This window comes from Eumetopias jubatus, unplaced genomic scaffold (assembly GCF_037043125.1).
Source record: "Eumetopias jubatus isolate StellerSeaLion01/CBP00866 unplaced genomic scaffold, mEumJub1_p1.0 scaffold_3, whole genome shotgun sequence".
NCBI classification, from domain to species: Eukaryota; Metazoa; Chordata; class Mammalia; order Carnivora; family Otariidae; genus Eumetopias; species Eumetopias jubatus.
Genome location: NW_028274809.1, coordinates 24,029,916 through 24,050,889, shown reverse-complemented (window position 1 = coordinate 24,050,889; position 20,974 = coordinate 24,029,916). Strand labels below are relative to the sequence as shown.

Here is a 20,974-nt window from a genome sequence, read left to right as displayed (position 1 = left end):
GCTATCTTTCTCATTCTCTTTCTCTATCAAATAAATAAATAAAATCTTAAAAAAAAGATGCCTCCTATTTTCATCAAGCATAGTGTATATGTTATTGCTCTGCTTGCTTTTTTTAATTTAATTAATCTGACTTTTTAAAATTTAAATTCAATTAATTAACATATAATGTATTATTTGTTTGAGGGGTACAGGTCTGTGATTCATCAGCCTTAAATAATACCCAGTGCTCATTACAACACATAGCCTCCCCAATATCCATCACCCAGCTACCCCGTTCTCCCACCCCCCTCCCCTCCAGCAACCCTCAGTTTTTTTTCCTAAGATTAAGAGTCTCTTATGGTTTGTCTCCCTCTCTGGTTTTGTCTTGTTTCATTTTTTTTCTTTCTTCCCCTATGATCCTTTGCCTTGTTTCTTAAATTCCATACATCATTGAGATCATATGATAATTGTCTTTCTCTGATTGACTTATTTCACTTAGCATAATACCCTCTAATTCCATCTATCTTGTTGCAAATGGCAAGATTTCATTTTTGATGGCTGTGTAATATTTCATTGTGTTTGTGTGTGTGTGTGTGTGTGTGTGTGTGTGTGTGTGTACATACACACCACTTCTTCTTTACCCATTCATCTGTCAGATATCTGGGCTCTTTCCATAGTTTAGCTATTGTGGACATTGCTTCTATAAACATTGGGATGCAGGTGCCCCTTTTGATCACTGCATTCATATCATTGGGGTAAAAACCCAGTAGTGCAATTGCTGGGTTGTAGGGTAGCTCTATTTTGAGCTTTTTGAGGAACCTCCATACTGTTTTCCAGAGTGGCTGCACCAACTTGCATTCCTACCAAGAGTGCAGAAGGGTTCCCCTTTCTCTGCATCCTCGCCAACATCTGTTGTTTCCTGACTTGTTAACTTTAGCCATTCTGACTGGTGTGAGGTGGTATCTCATTGTGGTTTTGATTTGTATTTCCCTGATGCCGAATGTTGTTGAGCACTTTTTCATGTGTCTGTTGGCCATTTGTATGTCTTTTTTGGAGAAATGTCTGTTCATGTCTTCTGCCCATTTCTTGATTGGATTATGTGTTCTTTGGGTATTGAGTTTGATATGTTCTTTATAGATTTTGGATACTAGCCCTTTATCTGATATGTCATTTGCAAATATCTTCTCCCATTCTGTCGGTTATCTTTGGTTTTGTTGACCATTTCCTTTGCTGTGCAAAAGCTTTTTTATCTTGATGAAGTCCCAATAATTCATTTTGCCTTTGTTTCCCTTGCCTTTGGACATGTGTCTAGCAAGAAGTTGCTGTGGCTGAGGTTGAAGCAGTTGCTGCCTATGTTTTCCTCAAGGATTTTGATGGTTTCCTGTCTCACATTGAGCTCTTTCATCCATTTTTGAGTCTATTTTTGTGTATGGTGTAAGGAAATGGTCCAGTTTCATTCTTCTGCATATGGCTGTCCAATTTTCCCAACATCGTTTACTGAAGAGACTGTATTTTTTCCATTGGATATTCTTTCCTGCTTTGTTGAAGATTAGTTGACCATAGAGTTGAGGGTCCATTTTTGGGTTCTCTATTCTATTCCATGGAGCAAACCAGAGCCAATTACTTAGTCTGCTTGCTTTTTGATCATCTTTACCTTGCTGTGATAAAACCAGAAGTCAAAAACATGTATTTTCCATCATGCATTTCTTCATAGTGGTCATCTTTGTTTCCACACATAGGAAGCATTCTATAAATGTTTCAGATGAAGGTATATATATGATAACATAAACAAACACGTTGTAATAATAATTTAACTTAACAAATATTTTACCAAGTGTGCTAGGGAACAGGGGACTACATTCTTGTGGGTAAAAAATAAATAAATAAAAACTGTATGACATCTGAAATTATTGATAAGTGCTATGGAGAATAATATAGCAGATAAAGTCACAAAACAGATTGGAAGGCTATTTATTTTTTTAATTTTTTTAAAGACTTTATTTATTTGAGAGAGAGAGAGAGAGAAAGCATGAGAGAGGGGAGGGTCAGAGGGAGAAGTAGACTCCCCGTTAAGCAGGGAGCCCAGTGTGGGACTCAATCCAGGGACTCTGGGATCATGACCTGAGCTGAAGGCAAATGCTTAACCACCTGAGCCACTCAGGTTCCCTGGAAGGATATTTTAAACAAGTTGTTGAAGAGAGCCTCTTCCTTATTTAAAATTTCTTTTTTAAAAATATTATCTTAGCACAAGGATCAAATGAATCACTAAAAAATTCACTTAGAGATAAAAAAATACTTGTAATGGTTAATAGTGATGATAATTACTTAACAAGAAGCATATCTCTTCTAGTTTTCCCTGCTCTTGTAGAAGTGGAAAACTAAAGCTATTTAATGAATGTGTGGTTTAAATACCCGTTGGAAATCTAAGCTGCTATTGAAAAAAGATGTATAATGCAGTTACATTCCTTTGTTTATGGAGCTAGAGGAGAGAAGGAAAGAAACCTGAGGCTAATAGAAATAGATTACATCTCACTTATGGAACATAGTTTTAAAATGTATTTTATTGTGGCTCTCCCTTCAGAATTCAAACTGAATATCATTTACTTTTTCTATTTAAGTAATAGCCTCAGGGATTTTTTTAAAAAATCATTATCGGAAGACAACCTAATGTATCATTGATATAGTTTCTTATCACAGTTTTATTGACAGAATATCATGTTAGCAATATCACCTTTTATAGTTTTGAAGTGATAAAATAGAAAAAGTTTCCCCAAATGCATTTTTTCTAATAAAAGTAATCTTGGAATATTCTTTTGTCCTGTTGTGTCTTATTGAACTAGAAGCAATATCAAATACTTTCCTGTGCATTGCTATGAAAGTGAATATTTATTTGGCCTATTAAAGTAATATTTTATTATCTTTTGAATATTTTGTATTTATTATATAATAGTGGTTTAATTTAAAAGAGTTCTCCAGTATCAGTATTTTTCTACTAAAATAATGAAACAAAGATTTAAAGAATTTACCTTATTTTTATATCTATTTTTCAAGAACAGTGTATTTGACATATAGAAAGAGTGTGTTTTTAAAATGAAGAATATTTTTAAGTTTGGAATTAAATCAGACATATGGTTCCATAATTGAATGTATAAAACTAGGCACACAGTGAAATTCCATCTCCTTCTGTAGTCCTGCTGAAGGGACCTTGTGGAGGTAAACATTTACTGTATCTTTGTATCTTTCCAAAGGTTTTATTCATATACAAACAAGCTTGAAAGGTTTTAGTCATATACAAATAAGCTTGAATATATATTCTTGCTTGCCCTTATGTACCTAAAATTTAGCATATTTTAAAATTGTTCTGCATATTTTTTATCACTCTGTCATAAAGGTCTTTCTATATTGGTAATATAAAGAACTTCTTCATTTGTTTAATATCTACATAGTATTAAATTTTCTATTACACCAATATTCACTTATTTGTCTCCAGTTGATGCTTTTCTAACTTTCCCACAATCTTTTGCTACTGCAATAAGTGGCAGGAATTTATGATGTTTTACACATATAAATACATAGGGAATAACCCCAGCATTAGAATTCCTGAATATAAAGGTCCAGGCTTTTGTAATTTTGATGAATATTAATATTGCCACACTTGCCCCATTGTTTCATTTTGTATTCTCCACATCAAAAATTGAGAGAAGTTATTTCCCAGCAATATTTTTTCAGATTTTTGTGTTTGTACCAATATGATAGGTGAAAAATAATATTTCAGGCTATTTTCAAGTTTTACTTTTTATATTATAAGTAAGGTTGGGAATCATTTTAAAAGCTACTATTTGGGGGCACCTGGGTGGCTCGGTTGGTTAAGCATCCCACTGGATTTCGGCTCAGGTCATGATCTCAGGGTCCTGAGATTGAGCCCTGTGGGGGTGGGGCGAGCTCAGCAGGGAGTCTGCTTCTCTCCATCTCCCTCTCCCTCTGCCCCTCCTCCCACTTGTGCATGCTCGTGTGCTCTCTCTCAAATAAATAATCTTTAAAAAAAATAAAAGCTGCTATTTGTATTTCTTTTTCTACAGACTCTTTATTCATATATTTTCACCATTTTTCTTTAGGGCTGGTTTTATCAGTTTCTAGGAACTCTTCATGTATGAGAGAATTTATTTATATTTTCTGTGCTATAAATTAGAAATATTTTTCCCAGTTTGTTGTTTGTCTTTTAAGTCTGATTACGGTCTTAATTTTTAAATTTGGAGTCAAAAATTTAAAAGACTTCTCCTTCAAAGTTTTGAAGAGTTATTCCCATGACTTCTGATATTTTTATGTTCCTACATTTTACATTTTAATATATTATATGTTTAAAATTTATCCTGTTTTTTTTCAAATAAACTGGGGATGCCACTTAATTTTTTTCCAGATTCCCCTGAGTTCTTACAACACTATTTTTTCCTTCATGTATTTAAGATACTACCTTTATCATAAGCTATATTCTTATATGTTTTGGGTTTCTACCTAGGGTCAATGGAACCTATAATTCAGTTTTAATGTGACTCATTTTCTTTATAATCCTTTTTTTTTGCATTTTAAAAAATAATTTGAGAAAAGATCCATAATATAACATTTATATAGGAATTCCAGATAGGATAAATTTCAAGTAATTTTTCTATAATTTATTTTTAAATTTTATTATACCCTTTTCTCTAAATTATTAAGTTACAAATTTTATTGATGCATTATTAATGAAATCCTAAATTCAGGGGTTATTTTAACATTTTTAAAAATAGTTAATTTTGACAGATACCTCAAATCTCATCTAAAATTGAATTTATTATTCTCTCTTAAGATTATACCAGTGTCAAGACTCATATCTGGGAGTTATTCTTGTCTCCTGCTTCTCACTCACTAATCCTATAGATTCTGAATCCTAACAGTCTCTTTTCTCTAACTTCTCTTTAACGCCAATCTTCCTCTCTCCATCTTTGACGAAATTGCCATCGTCACTCACCTGTGGTCAACAAGTCCTGCATGAGGCTCCCTGTGTAAGTAAGTTCATTCTTCACATGGAAGCTAGAAGTCTTCTAAGAAGGCAGATGTCATCTTGTTTCCCACCACCACTACCCAGTTAAAGCCCCTGAATTGCTTCTCATATTTACTCTTGTGATAGTAGATGCTTTTAGGTGTTTTAATCTGTTCAGATCTACTAGTATCTTCCTTAGATGGTGAGTGTATGTGTGTTTTTCGCAGCTCTACTGAGATATTATTGACATATAACATTATGTAAATTTAAGGTGCACAACATGTTGATTTGATACACTAATATTGCAAAATGATTGCCATTATAGCATTAGCTAACACTTGCATCATGTCACATATACCATTTTTTGTTGTTGTTGTGATCTAATTTCTTAGCAACTTTCAAGTATTTAATACTGTATTAGTAACTATAATCACTATGTTGTATATTAGATACCTAAAACTTACTCATTTTATAACTGGAAGTTTGTACCCTCTGACCAGACCAGCATCTTTCCTTTTCCTCCATCTGGGAGCCCCTTGTAACCACCATTCTAGTCTCTTTCTATGAGTTCAGCTTTTTTATATTCCACATATAAGTGAGATCATACAGTATTTGTCTTTCTCTGACTGATTTATTTCATTTAGCATAATGCACTTAAGGTCCATCCATGTTGTGGCACAATAGTCTGTTCTAATGGCCAAACAGTATCCCATTGTATATACACAGACAACATCTTCTTTATCCATTCATCCATTAATGGATACTTAGGTTGTTTCCATATCTTGGATATTGTGAATAATGCTGTAGTGAACACAGAAGTGCATATATCTCTTTGAGATCCTGTTTTCCTTTGCATTCAATATATTTCCTTTCCATTCAACCCAAAAGTGAGATTCCTGGATCACACAGTAATTCTATTTTTAATATTTTGAAGAACCTCCATACTGTTTTCTCTCATGGATGCACCCATTTACATTCCTACCAACAATATACAAGAGTTCCCTTTTCTACATCCTTGCCAAAACTTGTTATTTCTTGTCTTTTTGATGATAGCCATTCTAACAAGTGTGAGGTGATATCTCATTATGGTTTTGATTTCCATTCTCCTGATGATGTGTAACGTTGAACATCTTTTCATGTTCCTATTGGCCTTTGTATGACTTTGGAAAATGTCTATTCAGTTCCTCTGCCCATTTTTTAATCAAACTTTTTTCTTTTTCTTTAATTGAATTGTATGAGTTTTTGGTATTTAAATTGGCCTCCACATCCTGATACTCCAAGTTTGGGTGCACTCCCCCCACCTCTTAATTTTTTTAATATCAACTCTTTGTGGAAAATAAGGAGGATGTGCAGAGATATCCTCTGCTTTATGGGAAGCTTCTTTCTCCTCTCTACTCTTTGTTTATTGTTTCAGGCCAAACATAGCTTAGGCACCCTTATTTGTCTGGCCTGACTTTTGTATTCATACACTCTGCACCCTATACCTAATGGAGATGAGAGTTAAATTTGCATTTTGGATTACATATCCTACAGGTTTAAAATTGCTTGATTTGCTCAGCACCTGCCAACTAACTACGGCAAGTATCTACTGTCCTTTCAAGCTTCTTTATGCTCTGTACTTGTTTTCAGAAACTGCTGGGAGTTTCATTCACTTACTTTCCTGGTGGGATTCCCCTTGTCATACACTCTAGTTAGATGTAATTCTTTCTTTCCTCAATTCAGTTATATTTCCATCTTGTATTATAGAAGTTACCATCCATTGATCAACTCTGTTTTTCAAAGCATATACAATTTATTAATTTAACAAATATATCTGGCTGGTATTTGGAAAGAAAAGAATAAACGTATAAGCTAAATATGCCATTTTTTTTATTTGAAGGGGCACGTGCACCCCAGTGTTTATAGCAGCACTATCCACAATAGTAAAAACATGGAAAGAGCCCAAATGTCCATCAACTGGACAGGAAAACAGGATCTCAAACAGATATCTGCACTTCCATGTTCACTATAGCATTATTCACAATATCTAAGATATGGAAACAACCTAAGTGTACATTAATGGATGAATGGATAAAAAAGATGTGGTATATATATAAAATAGAATATTACTCAGCCATTAAAAAGAATGAAATCTTGCCATTTGTAATGACATGGATGGAACTGGAGGGTATTATGCTAAGCAAAATAAGTCAGTCAGGGAAAGACAAATGCCATATGATTTCACTCATATGTGGAATTTAAGAAACAAAACAGATGAACATAGGGGAAGGGAAGGAAAAATAAAATAAAGACAGAGAAAGAGGCAAACCACAGGAGACTCTTAAATATAGGGAACAAACTGAGGGTTTCTGGAGGGGAGGTGAGTGGGAGGATGGGGTAATTGGGTGATGGGCATTAAGGAGGGCACTTGATGTAATGAGCACTGGGTGTTAAATGCAAATGATGAATCACTAAATTCTACCCCTGAAACTAATACTACACTTATGTGAACTAACTTGAATTGAAATAAAATCTAGAAAAAAAAAGATATACCTTTTTTAAAACAAATTTAAAACAAAAATGTTCCAATTGATACTTTTAATTCTCAAAAATATTTTGATTTTATGTGCTTATTTCAAAATTATGCCAGGAATATTGAAGGTAATCTCCTATAATTTTGTAGATATTTTCATATAAAAATTTAATTCACTTAACAACTTGTATCAAAATCCTTTACTCTGTCCCTGTCTTGCTACTTAAATAATTTTTTTTTTACTATCCAAGTCTCTAATTTCCTTTTTCCCAATATCTCTTTATTATAACTTATATCAATATATTTCATTAAGCAAAGAATGTGGCTGTTTTTTGAGGATTGATTCATTTATATTTATATCCAGTGGGACATCAGATGCCTTCCTTTACCATCCACAGCCAGATGCCCCATTCAACTCTGAAATAATGAAAGCCTTGCCTATATTTCTTTATTGCCTCAAGATTCCTTTCTTGCTTCGTTGTTTACTCTTGCCTAGAGTAATACCTCTCTTTAGTGAGATCATGTTTTCATGTGATATAAGTATTTATTCAAAACTCTAAGTGGCACAGACATAAACCTATTTATACTTTAGATCTCTGGTTGTACTTGTTTCATTTCTTCTTTCTCCCTTTATTTCTCAATTCATATATCTGCCTGATACAAAGTAATATTCCTGATAACATTATATCAGGAAATCAAAAACATATTCCACTGAGATAAAATAAAATCATGATCAGTGTATGTAAAATTAGTATAGCTTAATCTAAAAAAGTCATACTTCTATTATTGGTGGTTTTCCCTCAGCAAATGGATTCTCTTGCCAAGGTAACTGAGTAATGAACATTGTTAAAAAGGAAAATATTGTCTAAAGGAGAACATATCTCCTTTAGAACTCTCGAAATATACCAGCTGATGGTATCTCCATAATAATGATCTAACCATTTTCCTTTTTAATTTCTTAGTTGTTCTATGCTTTTTTCATTCTGTTTTTGTTGTTGTTGTTTCTTTCTAAATACATGTGTGCACACATGCATACCCAACCTCCATTCCCTTCAATTTTATGTATTTTGGGGCAGTTTTGAATAGTCGGAAAATTATCAACCTTTCAATACATTTTTATGAAATATAATGATATGTCTGTGGGACAATATTAATCATTAAGAATGAAATATTCTTTAAAAAGAAATAATATGATTAAAAAATGGGCAGAGGCCTTGAATAGACATTTTTCCAAAGAAGATATACCCATGGCCAACAGACGTATGAAAAGATGCTCAACATGGCTGATCATCAGGGAAATGCAAATCAGCATCATGATAAGATATTATCTCATACCATCAGAATGGCTACTATCAAAAAGAGAAGAAACAAAAACAAGGATGTAGAGAAAAAAGAATGCTTCTGCACTAGTGGCAGGAACATAAATTGGTGCAGGCACAATAGAAAACAGTATGAAGTTTCTCAAAACATTAAAAATAGAATTACCATATGATCCAGTAATTCCATTTATGGGTATTTACCCAAAGAAAACGAAAACACTAATTCAAAAAGACATATGTACCCCTCTATTTGTTGCAGTATTATTTACAATAGACAAGACAGGAAGCAACCTAAGTGTCCATCAATAGATGAATGGAAAAGATATAGTATATATACACAGTGGAATACTACTCAGGTAGGAAAAAGGATGAGCTCCTGCCATTTGTGACAACATGGATGAATGAAGAGAGTATTCTGCTAAGTGAAATAAATCAGAGAAAAGCAAATACCATACGATTTCACTTATATGTGGAATCTAAAAAACAAAACAAATGAACAAATAAACAGGAAAAGCAGAAACAGACCCATAAATACAGAGAACAAACTGTTGGTTGCTGGGGGTGGGGGACAGATAGGCAAAAATGGATGAAGGGGAGTGGGATGTACAGACTTCCAGTTATGGCATGAATAAGTCATGGGGATGAAAGACACCTCATAAGGAATACAGTTAATGGTATTATAATAGCATTGTATGGTGACAGATGGTAGCTACACTTATGGTGTGCATACTATAACATATACACTTACCGAATCACTATTGTACACCTGAAATTAATGTAATATTGTGTGGTAACTATATCTTAATAAAATATACATGTATAATATCAAAAATTATATATATATATATAATTCAAAAAAAGAATGGAATATTTTGAAAACTTAAAAATTGCTGATTCTTCTCAGGATATGATATATGGAAAAATCAGAATGGGAAGTAAGGACAAGGAAAGTATAAGTGGTAAAATAAAAAGCAGATGGGGCACCTGGGTGGCTCAGTCATTAAGTGTCTGCCTTCGGCTCAGGTCATGATCCCAGGGTCCTGGGATCAAGCCCCGCCTCGGGCTGCCTGCTCAGCAGGAAGCCTGCTTCTCCCTCTCACATTCCCCCTACTTGTGTTCCCTCTCTCGACCTGTCTCTCTCTGTCAAATAAATAAATAAAATATTTAAAAAAAGTAAAAAATAAAATAATAAGCAGATAGATTATACATCTTTCATGAGTATACATTTGAAAATTCAATAAAATCTGCATACTCACTTGTCTAATCCCACTAAATTAATTTTCTTCTCAAGCTTAAATGCATTTGAAATCCATTCTTTTGGTTTGTATGCACAAACATAATCCTACTATCTCTTTGCAGAAGTTTTTTTTTCTTTCCTAATGAGGAAGAAGTCAGAAGAATAAAGTGCTATTTATAAGTGTTTTATGAGTTTTTATTTCTAAAGAATATGTTTTCCACTTGAAATGTAAGAAATTTTCCTTTGAAAACAGCATCCAGTGTAACAGATTAAATAGTGATTATGTAACTTAATACTTTATCAATTGTAAAATTGTAAATTTTATCATTTTTTAAAGCACATTAGCACTTGAATAATATATAACATATTAGTGACTGATAAAGTAACAATGAGAATCAGCTCCACAGCGATTCCCTTTTACCTTCCATAAAGCATTTCCTGAGGGGGCTAGCTATTGTTAGGAAAAGGTCATTAGTTACTGTTGAGTAAAAACTCAGTCATGAGGCCCTTCGGATGTACATCAGTCGGCCATATGCTTGGAGGATGATTACTAACATATATCTTAGCAGGAAGAGATAAAGGAAGTTTCCAAAGGAATTTTCATATGTTAAAGAAGACTTAAAGGGTCCTGGGGGGGTTAGGATAATGTTAGCTAAGATTGCCTTTGCCCTTAGCAAAGTGTCAACATCAAGGCAGCTAAGTTCCTAGAGGAAGGTCTGTCTACCTGTTTCAGTGACTTGTCAGGGCTGTAGGCAGTAAGGAAATTTAATTTTTTCTTTACTTTTGTTTTCCACAGCACAATGAACCTCCATGTACCATTATTCAGCTTCAAAACTATTAGCTTTATGTCATTTAAATTTTTTGTCTCTACTCCCCTTCTATCCTTCTCTGTATTCCTTCTTTCCTGAAATGTTTTAAAGCAAATCCTGACATCATATCATTTCACTCATAAATACTTCATTATATTTATCTAGTAGATAATAACTTTAAACAATAACCATAATAGTATTATTGCATGAACAATAATTACTTAATATCATCTAAGATCTAGTCCTCATTCAATTTCCTTCAGCTGTATAGAATTCATTTTAGCTATACAAACTGTGAGTGAAATATTCAAGAAATAAGACTATTAATTTTATCCTTTTGTCAAAATAAGAAGAAAATCATGGATCCAGTTTTCTATGCCTTTATCTTCTAAAGCAAAATAACAACTGTCATCCTACAGAGATCATGTCTTAATTATCTACACAATTTCTAAATGGAATGGCTGTGTTTATTCTCATTTCAACTTAGAAGGTCAGCAAATGCATAAACTTCTTGCTTTGTGATTGCAATGTGATGTCATGCAGGTTTTCAGAGAAAGAATGCAATTAGTGTCATGTGCATCAAATCACTGCAGGTAATTGCCATCATTTTTAAGGAGAAGCAAAAGGAAAGAGAAGTCTCACAGACTTAAAAAAAAAAAAGTTAATTGCTATATGGCAGCTTACATGGGCCCTTGCTATTCAGCAACCAAATTACAGTGGAAGGAAAGATTATAACAAATTCAAATGTATTACATATCTAAAACTCATATTCTAATTTAAAAAAATGTGCTTGTCTGAATACTTACAAATTTATCTAAATCACAAATTATGTTTTATATTTTGAATGTTGGTCATATTTTAAAAGATTACCTCAATATATTTGTAAACCTATAGCACACATTTTAAGTTCAGTTATTTTCACAATAAGAAAGGTGGTGGTGTTGGGAAAATTGGACAACAACATGCAGAAAAATGAAACTGGACCATTTCCTTACACCACACACAAAAATAGACTCAAAATGGTTGAAAGACCTAAATGTGAGATAGGAGTCCATCAAAATCCTAGAGGAGAACACAGGCAGCAACCTCTTCTGCCTCAGCCGCTGCAACTTCTTCCTAGAAACATCGCCAAAGGCAAGGGAAGCAAGGACAAAAATGAACTACTGGGACTTCATCAAGATAAAAAGCTTTTGCACAGCAAAAGAAACAGTCAACAAAACCAAAGACAACCGACAGAATGGGAGAAGATATTTGCAAATGACATATCAGATAAAGGGCTAGTATCCAAAATCTATAAAGAACTTATCAAACTCAACACCCAAAGAACAAATAATTCAATCAAGAAATGGGCAGAAGACATGAACAGACATTTTTCCAAAGAAGACATCCAAATGGCCAACAGACACATAAAAAAGTGCTCAACATTGCTTGGCATCAGGGAAATCCAAATCAAAACCTCAATGAGATAGCACCTTACACCAGTCAGAATGGCTAAAATTAGCGAGTCATGAAATGACAGATGTTCGTGAGTATGTGGAGAAAGGGGAACCCTCCTACACTGTTGGTGGGAATGCAAGCTGGTACAGCCACTCTGAAAAACAGTATGGAGGTTCCTCAAAAAGTTGAAATTAGAGCTACCCTATGTATGACCCAGCAATTGCACTACTGGGTATTTACCCCAAAGATACAAATGTAGTGATCCGAAGGGGTATGTGCACCCCAATGTTTATAGCAGCAATGCCCACAATAGCCAAACCATGGAAACATCAACAGATGAATGGATAAAGAAGATGTGGTATATATATACAATGGAATATTATGCAGCTGTAAAAAACAAAAACAAAAACAAAAAACAAAATCTTGCCATTTGCAACAATGTGGATGGAACTAGAGGGTATTATGCTAAGCAAAATAAGTCAGAGAAAGACATGTATCATATGATCTCACTGATGAGGAATTCTTAATCTCAGGAAACAGAGGGTTGCTGGAGTGGTGGGGGCTGGGAGGGATGGGGTGGCTGGGTGATAGACATTTGGGAGGGTATGTGCTATGGTGAGCGCTGTGAATTATCACAGACCTGTACCTCTGAAACAAATAATACATTATATGTTAAAAAAAAAAAAGAAGATAGTAGGAAGGGAAAAATGAAGGGGGAGAAATCGGAGGGGGAGATGAACCAAGAGAGACTATGGACTCTGAGAAACAACCTGAGGTTTCTAGAGGGGGTTGGGGGGATGGGTTAGCCTGGTGATGGGTATTAAAGAGGGCACATATTGAATGGAGCGCTGGGTGTTATACGCAAACAATGAATCATGGAACCCTACATCAAAAACTAATGATGTAATGTATGGTGATTAACATAACATAATAAAATAAAATAAAATAAATAAAAACCATAGCTAAAGAAAAAAGGTGGAACATGATAAAAAACATCCAAAACCTTGTAAATTTTTATTGTTTTCTTTCCTCTAAAGATATAATTTCCCAGTGGGGTATTAAATTAAGGATTTATAGAGATGATCTTTTTCTAATCATAAATATGTAAATACATATTCAGTTACTTCAAAGACTAAAACCTGGGCTAATGACTAACAAGGGAACACTTAAAATGAGTCTTACATTCCTTTATGAGTGATAATAAGTATTTTAAACATAGTATTCTGCTAGGATGCTTATAATTCATAAAGGTATTTTCTTGCATTTTTTCTTTTATTAGGCCATAAATTGTACATACATTAAAATCAACCATAAAAGTTAAGTGAGATTCAGAGGTAAAATTGGAAACTGTTCTATAAGCTACCCAGTCTGGATATAGACACATATTGCTTATATGTTATAAATTTTGAATTGTGTATACAATATTCACTGAGGAAGCCAAATGTGTGAAATGATATCATCATGTCTATTCTAATTACCCTTTTATTTGTAATTTTTATTTTATTATGACATCTCTATAGGAGAAAAGGGATGTTGAATAGGTTTGTGGATCCCAGACAAAGTCTAGAACATAATGAAGTATTAGGATATGGAGAGTCAGAAACAATAGTGGAATGTTTATTTGAAAAAAAAAAAGCTAGAAACCATGTTACAAAATTTCTAATTAACTTGAACTAACAAAAGGAATAATGTAGCATTTTTTCCTTCATAGTGTGTGTGTGGGGGGATTTCCTCTACCCTTCAGAGTCCTTCCAGCTGGACTAAGAATTAAATTGACATGAGACAGATTAATAGGAGAAAATCAAATTTAATAGCCTATGTACAAAGAATCCACACAGAAATGGAAATTCCAAAGACAGTGATGTAAATGAGCTAAGGACTGGAGGAGGGGTCTGAGAATACAAAGGGGAGAAAAACCATTAGCAGGAAGTTAAAAGGAAATGTTTGGAAAACATGTGCAGATAAGTTTCTTAGGTAAAGAGGAATCTGTTAATAGATCTCTTCCTGATACAAACAGGCAGTTGAGGGGAAGATAAAGAGCTTTTTCTGAATCTGCTAGGTTTGAATTGCTTTTAACTCAAAATAATATCCATGCCAAAGTGGCCCATTTTAGGGCAGCCTGCACTTGGCCCCTATAATAGGAAAAAAAATCCACATATATCTCAAACAATTCTGGCATGATAAAGAGAATCTACTCAGGTATACAAGTAATATTAGTGGAATAAATTTCAGCCAACCTCAAAACAATTTTATAATTTTAATACATGAGATGCAAATAAAAATTTAAACAGCATTAAAGAAGAAAAAAAAGTAGTAAAACACTCCCTCTTAAGCCAAATAACCAGTTCTGTTAGAATAGGCAGTTAGTTAAGCTTTAACAGGATGCCTGGAGGCCAGCAAAGGGGTTTTTGAGGCCCATTATCAGGAAAGTTAGCAACCTGTCCTGGCAGCATTCCATAAACAAAGCCAGGAGAAGCCAGACAAAACCAGACAGGTCCAAGACAAAGAAGGCCGAAGACCTTGATCAAGTAAGGGAGAAAAGGTGTGAAACTCTGTTCTCAAAAGAAATCGCCTCCCCAAAATAATAAGTATCCCATCCCTTAGTTTACAATTGTCAATAAAAGAGACCCAAACCCCAGGTGCAACTCTCCCTTGAGTTTGCCTGTTCTCACACCTTGAGAGTGTACTCTTTCTTTAATAAACACTCCACTTAAGCCTCTCAACCACTGTCTAATCTGTCCTTGCATTCTTTCCTGTAACCTCTAGGTGATGTCCTGGAGATGGGCTGAATGGAAGCTTCAGGGCCCAGAGGTCTCCCCAGTTCACCCAACAGCAGTTCCTTTTCTTACATGTAGCTACTTTGGACCATCTCTATTTTTAGTTCTTTTGGTCATATAAGGTGTGTGTGTATGTGTGTTTCATGATATACCGCCTCTGAGCAAAATACACTGTTTCCAAAATGGAAGATGAGAATTAATTCTCTTTACTCTTTGCACTTTCTATCCCTTAAGAATTTATTTTTTGTTTTTGTTTGACCAGTTGGAGATAAATTTATAAATTCATAATAAATTTAATTAATAAAAGTTAACCTTTATTTCTGTATCCACCTATTTAAAAGTTATCTTTGACTTCATACAATGAATGATGAGGAATTTAGCATCTGTTAACTTTTTTCCAATCTCCCTCTACATCTTAAATTCTGCCTGATATGATAGTACTTTAATAATTTCAAGTATTAAAATATGTATCAGCTATAATTATCTTTCATTTTTACTGTAGATTCATTCTGAAAATGGATTTCAATAGATAGCATTTTGTAGCTACTATAAACTAGGTAATGTGGTTGTGTTTGTGGGTAAAGAGTATAATTCTTTATCTGTAGCCAAATTTTCTGCCTGCAGGGGTATGTATATGATTGCATATAGAACAATAGGAATCTCTTCTCTTAAATTTAATCTCTTGCTTAGAATTATGTCATACTTCCAATTGCTATATTTGAACAAGGACTTTCTAAAAACAATGTCCTGTTTTTCCAAGAATTTCCACCTACACTTTTATTTTTTTGTCAGGAAAAAAAATTTTTTTTTCTGTAATATTACTAATATACTCTGGTTCTTTTATCACATTATATCTTGAATGTGCTAATCAAATCATTTCTTACTAGATCCTTTGGTCAGCTGTCATTCTGGAATTTCTCTTTGTTTGTATTCCTGTCTTACATACAGTTTCTTAAATTTCAATTTATGCTTGTCAGTTCCTCTCTTGAGTTCCTCCTTCATTGTGTTTGAGTAAAAATGTCTTCCAGTAATTTAAAAGGAAAAAAAAATGGAAATATATTTTCTGAATTCCTACATGTTTGAAATCTTTTTTTGCTTTTGTATTTCATTGATAATTTCATTGCCAGAGATTTCAATATTCAAAATCATTTCTCACAAAATCATTTCTCATTGAAGACATTTTTCCTTTGTCTTTCAGAATTCTGAGTTGCTAATGAGGTATCAAATGCTAACTGACGTTTTCTTGGGAGGATGGAGAGGGGAAGGTTCTGTATGTTTTTAGAATCTTCTCTTGATCTTTGTTCTGAAATTTAACCAGATATGTCTAAGTACAGGAAGTTTTATTTTGCCCTTTGGGGCATCTTTTATTATGAAGACGCCTATGTTTATTTAGCTAGAACAATTCATACAATTTCTTTAGTTATTCCTCTCTTACCTCTGTTCCCTTTTTCTGGGAAACAAGTATGTTTATTGATGTTGACTTTCCTGAATTGATCTTCTGTGTCTCTCCTTCTTTGCATATGTTCTGTTATTTTACTCTTTTCCTCTACATTTAGGGGAATTTTTCATTCTTTAGTACTTAATATTGATTTTGTTTTTATATTCACAGTTATAGTTTTAATTTCTACAAACTCTTATTCTATGATTGCTTCTTCGAAATGATAGATTTTTTTTCACATATGCAGTATGTCTTTTTGAATCTCTCTGAAAATGCTGATTATAATGTTTCTGAACACTGAATTATTTGTTTCCTTTCTTACCAGTATGTTATCTTTGTCTTTTTGTTTTCTCTTGCTTTTGTTCCATTCATTTTCCTTAATGTTTATTGTTTGCACATATTTATGAATGAAGAACTAAATGGATTACTACAGGTGACTTGTTCTGGATTTCTCTGCCATTATGGTACTGTTCTCTGAGGGGTTGTGCTGATTACAGGGCCCATATATGTGGAAGTACATGTAGATTGGCAAACCTGCTCCTTCTGCTCTTCTTACCTGTCAATTAGGGGGAGAGGGGAGGAAGGGGAGCTTTGTCACTAAAAAGGAAACAGCATCCATCTTCATTAAGCCTTGCCTTCTCTTGTGCTGACCTTATGTATGACTCCCTTTGCTTGGGTTAATCTGCTGTGCTATCCCATTCACATTCTCTGCACTTGAACAAATGAATTTTGTTCTTGCTGTTATTTCAGTGATTAAAAGATAGGAGGAGGTAGCAGAGGGCAAAACATGTGCCCAGTCGATCATTATGAACCAGAAATTTAAAACATATTTGAGAATGTTATTAACTTTTTATATCATAAAAAATCTGTGAGCTAACTTAATATATGGGTGAAATAACTTAAGTGGAATTACTTGTAAATTATTGCAGTGACAATTTGTTACATAAGTCTTGCAGCACATGAGATAGAGAAATGGTTTGTGATGTAATAGCAACCATTGAATTCTAACATTTATTGAACATGTCTTGTGTCAAGCGTTTTTTGAGTACCTTGTATTTATTAGCTTTATTCATATAGACAAGACTCCTGTGAATTTTTACTATTAACGCTATTTTACAGAAACTGAACCTAAAACAATTAAGAGACCTATTCAAGGTGAAACAGCTACTACATGACAGAGCCAAGAGTCAATCCTGTAGTCTAGTCTCTGAGCCTGCATACTTAATTACATCACTACTGTGATGAAAATAGTATAATCACAAAAATAAAGTTATGTTGAAAATTAAAAATTTACTGGTTGTTTTATGGTCACTAATATAAAAATATTTATTTTCAATAAATTTGATAATAAAAAAATTTTTTTGGAAGAGTTGTTCAAATGTGAGATGTCAGTATTACTTTCTGTGGCAAGAACATTAGACCTAGATCTACCCCTAGTACTACCACATGCTAGTTGTACAATTAGTATCTATTTATTTACCTTTTTGCTCTTCAGTTCTCTTCTTTGTTACATGTTCATTTCATTCCTCATGAAATATGTATTAAATGCTACTTTCTGGGCTCTATTCTAGGAACATGGGAGATAGGATGAACAGAGGACAGAGTTATTTTATTCAGGGAATTTATAGTCTAGAGGGAAAAACAGTCCATTAGTCAATAGAAACAATATAGAATTCTGCTTTCAGCAGTGAAACTAGCTTGTTTCTTCTGAGCAATTCTTCCATTCAGAAATAGTAACCTGGGCAAAATATAAAATATCACTTGTTAGAAGGCATAGGGCAACTACCCAAGTAGCAAGATTTGCAGGAGTCAAATTCCTAGAGAGATGGGTACTCTAAATAGGGGAAACTGACAGTTGAAGCTGTTTTTCTTCTTGCTAATTTCACTTGTAAAGAAACTGTTAGGAAGCTAAGTAGCTGAGCAGGAAGTGGAAGCTGAAAGACTAAAAAACAGACCAAGGTTTTCAACAATCAGAAATTAGAAATAGGGGCACCTGGATGGCTCAGTCGGTGTAAGTGGCTGGCTCTTGATTTCAGCTCAGGTCATAATCTCAGGGTCCTGTGACTGAGCCCTGCATTGGGCTCAAGGCTCAACTGGGAGTCGGCTTGAGGACTCTCTCCCTCTGCCCCTCCCCCCAGCTCACCTGCTCATGCACATGCACGTGTGTGCTCTCTCTCTCCCTCCCAAATAAATAAATAAATCTTTTTAAGAAAATTGGAAATAATCACGGCCTCAAACCAACAAGCTCCCTTACAAACTCCGTGGCTTTCAGCCGAGACCCTGAAGAATTATAGCTTAGAAGTAAGAATCAACCAATAATAAGGCTTCACAAGGACTGAGACCAGTTCTGAATCAGCTCAGGGCCTTGAAGATAATCTATTCCTAGCCCAACTGAAGGCCAGAACTAAGGAGAGCATATTGATGGTTCTGAGCAAAGATAGAGATGTTTTGATGAAACAGAGTGTAGAAAGGAAAATTCTAGTCCTGTTGAAGGTTTGTTCAATTAACATGATTATATGAGATCTGTATTGAATTGGGGCGTGAAAGCAAGAGAGGATTCATAGACTGGGGATTTAGGAATGGCTTTTAAAATTGGAGGTCATGGTGACTGGATGCAGAAAGTTGTGATCAATAAACTAGTTTTCCCAACTGAACAGTTCAAGGACTAAGTGATAACAAACTTCAGATGGGGCAAATTGTTGCTGGGGTAAAGGAGAAGATAATTGAACAAGAAACCATACAGTTAGGTAGTTGGCAGAATTATCCAACTTGGATGATGTAGTTGCATGGAATGCTGGCAGGAATTAAACTGAGAGGAAGTCAAGGACTCTTGGAATCAGAAGTATTAAAAAAAGTTATGTAATTCATATCTTCTCTAAGGAGATTTGAACTTTAACATGAGAAACATTCAGAAGGGGGGGAAAACCCCAAAAGACCTTATCCTTTAGCTACTGATCATTTTTTCTTCCCTTCTCTTCAATATTTTTATTCTTCAATCCTTAATTTAAAAAAAATATATGATTTGAGGAAGAAAATTTTACAATTACTTTGAAATTTTAGACAAGTATTGAGCGGAGAAAAAACCTTAAATTTTACAGCTATTATTTTATTATAATCATAAGTGAATTGCTATTCTTCACAGTAATTTTTGACAATGGAATAATGACCTAAGCTCACTGTGTAACATCTCGTATACCTTCTGTTGACTAAAAATCAATTAGAATTTTTAATGATTTTTATGCAACATCTGCATAACAATCTGATCCAAACCCAAATTAAATGGTCTTTCTGGTGGTGGTATAGAAACATACATTCATGGCTTAAAAAACTGCCTTCTTCTATTTTTTTTTTTTAAAGATTTATTTATTTATTTGAGAGAGAGAATGAGATAGAGAGAACACGAGAGAGGGGAGGGTCAGAGGGAGAAGCAGACTCCCTGCCGAGCAGGGAGCCCGATGCGGGACTCGATCCCGGGACTCCAGGATCATGACCTGAGCTGAAGGCAGTGGCTTAACCGACTGAGCCACCCAGGTGCCCAAAACTGCCTTCTTCTAGAGTGTACAATTTTTATTTGGCTTATCTTTCCTGATTTTGTTATCAGATTTAATTTATGTGGTTAATAGTATACATTGCTGTATTTTAACTCTAGCACTTGATTTTCTTTTCAAACTGTTTTTAGAGTTTGCAAACAGTTTCAAATAATCCCCATACAATTAATTGCTGATGTTGTAATTTTCATCCTTCTGATTTATCTTGAGCCATTGCCATTGTTGTTGAAATCTTCTGATTAGGAGAGTCAGATGCAAACCAAAATAAAATGGAATGACCAAAAATTCTGGAGGCAAAGTTGGAAGCTCTTTTCTAATCAACACAGATTCTAATCAACTCAGATGTCATTTTTTTAACCCCAGATTAATTATATTAATATATAGCAATCATTTTTATTGCTCTGTGATAATTTTTGACATCTTTTTTTCAATAGGGTGCTATTATTTAAAAAGAAAATGTAAATAAAACTCACCAAAATTGACATTAATCTGTAGATGATTAGTGCATGATATTGACCTCTATTGCTCATATTCTAAATGTAATTGATTTTGATTAGTAGAAGCCATTTCTCAATGTGAAAAGCTCAGCCACTAATTTTGTTCTTAAATAAAATTCTCTTGACATATTGCAGTTTCTGCTGCTCTGATTGCTTTGGGAATATCCTCTTTATGTATATTTTGTAGATAATGTGTCTGTGGTCTGTGATATCTTCTACTTTTTCCAGAATTTTAAATTCTCATAATTTTGTCATAAATTTCTATGCATTTTTGTTTTGCTGGTACAAAAAAAGTACAAATTTTTTTTGATGATTTCTTAAATATTTCTAGAGGCTTTGACTAGTCTTAATAATAAGAGGAACATATTTATGAAATATATGAAAACTCCAAAGTTAAGGCTAAT

General features: G+C 33.9%; 1 protein-coding gene across 2 annotated transcripts in view; it reads left to right on the top strand.

The window, feature by feature from the left end:
• SPAG16 (sperm associated antigen 16) overlaps positions 1–20,974 on the top strand; it is a 951,181-nt gene that overhangs the window by 200,279 nt on the left and 729,928 nt on the right. The window lies entirely within an intron of this gene.